At 38.9% G+C, this 4,930-nt stretch overlaps 2 non-coding genes across 2 annotated transcripts; both read left to right on the top strand.

Moving 5' to 3' along the window:
• Positions 1 to 2,321: 2,321 nt before the first annotated feature.
• trnaa-cgc (transfer RNA alanine (anticodon CGC)) lies at positions 2,322 to 2,394 on the top strand. The gene has a single exon. It is a non-coding gene; the product is annotated as a tRNA-Ala (tRNA).
• Positions 2,395 to 3,320: 926 nt separating this feature from the next.
• trnav-cac (transfer RNA valine (anticodon CAC)) lies at positions 3,321 to 3,393 on the top strand. Its single transcript has one exon. It is a non-coding gene; the product is annotated as a tRNA-Val (tRNA).
• Positions 3,394 to 4,930: the final 1,537 nt, after the last annotated feature.

The raw sequence follows: 4,930 nt of genomic DNA, 5'->3' as shown, positions 1-4,930 counted from the left end.
AAGCAAAAGAATGGCTTCAGGAGAGCATCCATAACCAGATAACCGTCACTTCCTGTTAATCTTTCTTCTCTACTCAATGCTGAATGTGTGTGTTTATGAGAGTGGCTGAAATGAAAACTTTTGGTTGCATTCGATCAAAAATGTAATCGCTGTCCCAACATACCAAGGATGAAAAGATGAGAGAGAAGAAAACCGGAGGGAGGAACAATCTCTGGAGCTGAAATAAAGACGTTTCCCTCAGTGCAACATGCAGAATCAAATAACAGTAACTGAGTTAAGTCCAACTCCACCTGTTGCTTCACTCGCTCTGCCTGCAGCTCATGCTAAATGAGTTAGCGATTAGCCAGATGTCTGCGCTCGTCTCTGGTACCAGTTCAGACTGTTAGGTTTATCAGACCGGATTCCTCTGAGGTCTGAACCAGTCAGTCTGCTGCAGGTCAGCTACTCAACAGGATTTTATTTTAATATTTGCAGTAGCAGAAATGATCTCAGCGGTTGTTTGGTTTTGGCTTAGAATCAGATTAGGTGAATTGGACTAAAACACTAGCAAACATCTCTTACTTGCTTTTTCTCTGTTACATTTGCTTTAGCTTGCAGCTGATTGAAAGTGTTACAATCCCTTTGTATCCAGAGCTAAGGGGTGAAAAAGCAGCGTCAGGCCATTAGACTACAGATTTAAAAGTTATTGATGATAGAAAAAACTGATTCCTCTAGTTAACGTGTGTCAAACTCAAGGCCCGCGGGCCACATGTGGCCCGCCATGTCATTTTATGTGCCCCCCCAGCATTTTATAGGCCCATGATTGATTTAAAATAGGTTTTGAGCACGAATTGACTACAAACTACATCTCCCACAATGCATTCCGATTGTTACCAGCCAACATTATGGCTTCTCACCACTAGAGAGCAGCAGAGTCACCTCAAGCTGCTTATTGATTTTCCCAGCGAATAAAACTGAGACATCGACAAGCTAACATCAAAACGTCCAAGAAAAGAAAAATCGATTTACAAGTAAGACTGTGAATGAAGATGTGTGAGTTGGTGTCAGGGCGGCAGGTCGCGCTAGACGTTTTTTGTTATCCTTATCTTGACCGAAAAAAATCGGTCATGTACTATTTTTATCCGTCAAATTACAATCATATTAACATCGGCTATTTAGCTGCATTTTATGCGGTTTAGTTAATATTCGCCGTGAATCCAGATCCCATCACAAATTAAGCAGATAAATGTATCTACATTTACTCGTAGTGACAAAAACCACTGACTGAGGCCCCAATAACTTTTAATAAATTAAATTGAGCGACTTTACTTAAATTAGTGTCACTGTCCTCCAGAACGCTGCTCTCCTGGGCGTTCTGGACTCTGTAGAATCATTTGTCTCTGCTACTGACATCTTCAATACATTTTTTTGTATCTCAGGCTTAGTTTATGGACTGAACAGACAGAAAGTTACCATTATACATTTTGAACTGTTGATTTTATTTTTGAACCATTTTTTTATTGTAAAGTGTTGATTTTATTTTTGAACCATTTTTTTATTGTAAAGTGTTGATTTTATTTTTGAAACCTTATTTATTGTAGTATTGATTTTATTTTTGAACCCTTATTTTTTGAAGTGTTGATTTTATTTTTGAACCCTTATTTATTGTAAAGTGTTGATTTTATTTTTGAACCCTTATTTATTTTTGAAGTGTTGATTTTATTTTTGAACCCTTATGTATTGTAAAGTGTTGATTTTATTTTTGAACCCTTATTTATTTTGAAGTGTTGATTGTTTGAAGGACCTTAGACATGAATTGCCCCATACGGGGTTTGAACTGACGACCTCAGCATTACCAGCACGGTGCTCTGACCTGCTGAGCTAACTCACCTACCTTACAAACTGTTGAGTTTCCATGGATTTAAGAAGAACTGACATGATCTTACCACAATGGAGATGTGATAAAAGGGCTTATATTCTAATGTTTTTCAAAACAACATATATCATATTTTATTTTCCAGAGATTTTGTATTTTGAGTGTTATTATTTTTGAACCATTTTTTATTTGTAAGTATTGATTTTATTTTATAGCCATTTAGCCAAGTCTCTGTAGAACCATTTGTCTCTGCTAATGACATTTTCAATACAATTTTTTGATCCCAGACTTAGTTTATGGACTGTAATGTAAAATTAGGCACAAATATAAGTCTGACAGTTTGTTCACCAAGTTACTGTGCTCTCTGAGAGGATCTGTAAGTATTTGACATTGTTCCATGCCCATCGTTGACATCAGTCTCTAACAAAATGTGGATCATCTACCAGGAACACTGCAAAGAGCATGAGTTTCTGTAGTGTAGTGGTTATCACGTTTGCTTCGCACGCAAAAAGTCTCTGGTTCGAAACCAGACAGAAACAAATTTTACATGTTCTATTCATCACAGGTGTTTACTAAAGGTCAACAAGGGTTCTGTGGTGCCATGGTCTGTACTCTAAATCCAGGCATCTGAGTGCAAGCCTCAGTTTAAATTTTCATGCGTTGCATCTCACATCATCATCTTTGAAACCTCAAACTGAAATAAAGCAGAGAAGTTCAGTTCCTGTAGCGTAGTGGTTATCACGTTTACTTAACATGCAAAAGGTTGCTGGTTCGAAACCAAACAGAAAGATTTTGCATGTTCTCTTCATCACAGGTGTTTACTAAAGGTCAACAAGGCTCTGTGGTATCATGGTCTGTACTCTGAATCCAGGCATCTGAGTGCAAGCCTCAGCTGAAATTTTCATGCGTTGCATCTCACATCATCATCTTTGAAACCTCAAAATGAAATAAAGCAGAGAAGTTCAGTTCCTGTAGTGTAGTGGTTATCACGTTTGCTTCACACGCAAAAAGTCTCTGGTTCGAAACCAGACAGAAACAGATTTTACATGTTCTATTCATCACAGGTGTTTACTAAAGGTCAACAAGGCTCTGTGGTATCATGGTCTGTACTCTGAATCCAGGCATCTGAGTGCAAGCCTCAGTTTAAATTTTCATGCGTTGCATCTCACATCATCATCTTTGAAACCTCAAACTGAAATAAAGCAGAGAAGTTCAGTTCCTGTAGCGTAGTGGTGATCACGTTTACTTAACATGCAAAAGGTTACTGGTTTGAAACCAGACAGAAACAGATTTTGCATGTTCTCTTCATCACAGGTGTTTACTAAAGGTCAACAAGGCTCTGTGGTATCATGGTCTGTACTCTGAATCCAGGCATCTGAGTGCAAGCCTCAGCTGAAATTTTCATGCGTTGCATCTCACATCATCATCTTTGAAACCTCAAAATGAAACAAAGCAGAGAAGTTCAGTTCCTGTAGTGTAGTGGTTATCACGTTTGCTTCACACGCAAAAGGTCTCTGGTTCGAAACCAGACAGAAACAGATTTTGCATGTTCTCTTCATCACAGGTGTTTACTAAAGGTCAACAAGGCTCTGTGGTGTCATGGTCTGTACTCTGAATCCAGGCATCTGAGTGCAAGCCTCAGCTGAAATTTTCATGCGTTGCATCTCACATCATCATCTTTGAAACCTCAAAATGAAACAAAGCAGAGAAGTTCAGTTCCTGTAGTGTAGTGGTTATCACGTTTGCTTTCCACGCAAAAGGTCTCTGGTTCGAAACCAAACAAATGGTTTTTGTAGGTTATGCATCTCTTGGGGTGCAGTGAGACAAGAGCCTTCCTCTTTGGTGATGGTTCATTTGCCAATCGACTTCAATGTCGGCTTCTTTGAAATCGAAGCTACTTTACTTCAATTACCAATTGGCAGTTCTATGGCGTAATGCACGTGTCAAATGCTGGGGGGCCACATGTGGCCCCCCAGCATTAATAGATTTTGAGAATAGATTTTTAATAGATTTTGAGAATGAATTGACTACAAACTACATTTCAACCAAAGGTTTGTAATGCGCTTCCTAACCAGACGCTCCAAAGCGTCCGGTCCATAACTCTTCAACTCGCTGTCAGCTCCGGTCAGAAAGACGCATTTAGTTCAGAGACCATGAGATGATAGTCAGAAAGGATTTTTTTTTTAATTAATTGGTTTCAGTTGCCTCTGAGACTAAATCTTTGCGTAAAGTCTATAATGTCTGCCCATGTGACTTGTTTTTATTATTTGCTTGCTCACCTTTAAACACTGATTTAAATATTGTAATTTTTAAACTGAGCAGTAATTTTACATCCATGGAAACTCAAATGTAATATTTAAAACTTCAATACATAAAATCAGTTATTTAACAATATGAGGTGTTTCATTTATTTTTAACATTGTATTTTTATACATTTATGCTAGGGCTGCCCAAGCCTAGTTTTCCAGAGCTACCATCTGCAGCTTTAGATGCATTCCTTCTCTAACACACCTGGACCATTGACTCATTATAAGCCTCTACAGAACTGAATGAGGGAAGTCAACCTTTTGTCTGGGGTGTTTTAGCAGGGATGCCCTCCTGATCTGTACCGTCAATGTGGCCCGTTGAGGGGGGCCAATATGCTGAAGTGGCCCTCGGTGAAACTGAGTTTGACACCCCTGGTCTAGAGGAACAGGAACATTAAAGAGGTAATATCAGGTAAAATCGACTATTTTGAGCTCTATATCATGTTATAATCTTATTCCCTCATCAAAAATATACCTGGAGTTGCTTTTATTATTCATCCATGCTTGAGAAAATCTTCCTTTATATTTGGTTTTATATCCTTCCTTCCTTCCTTCCTTCCTTCCTTCCTTCCTTCCTTCCTTCCTTCCTTCCTTCCTTCCTTCCTTCCTTCCTTCCTTCCTTCCTTCCTTCCTTCCTTCCTCGTAACCGTTGTGTTTATGTTTTCTGTTGTGATTTTCTGCTTTGTTTCGCTCTTTATATTTTAAATCTCCTCTCTCTCCCTCCCTCCCTCTTTCTGTCCCTCCTCCATCAGTGGGCCTTTCTTCCAGC

The sequence above is a fragment of the Poecilia mexicana genome, unplaced genomic scaffold (genome assembly GCF_051168715.1).
Source record: "Poecilia mexicana isolate PSO_F unplaced genomic scaffold, ASM5116871v1 scaffold_15, whole genome shotgun sequence".
Taxonomy (NCBI): Eukaryota; Metazoa; Chordata; class Actinopteri; order Cyprinodontiformes; family Poeciliidae; genus Poecilia; species Poecilia mexicana.
This window is presented reverse-complemented; position numbering and strand designations above follow the sequence as displayed.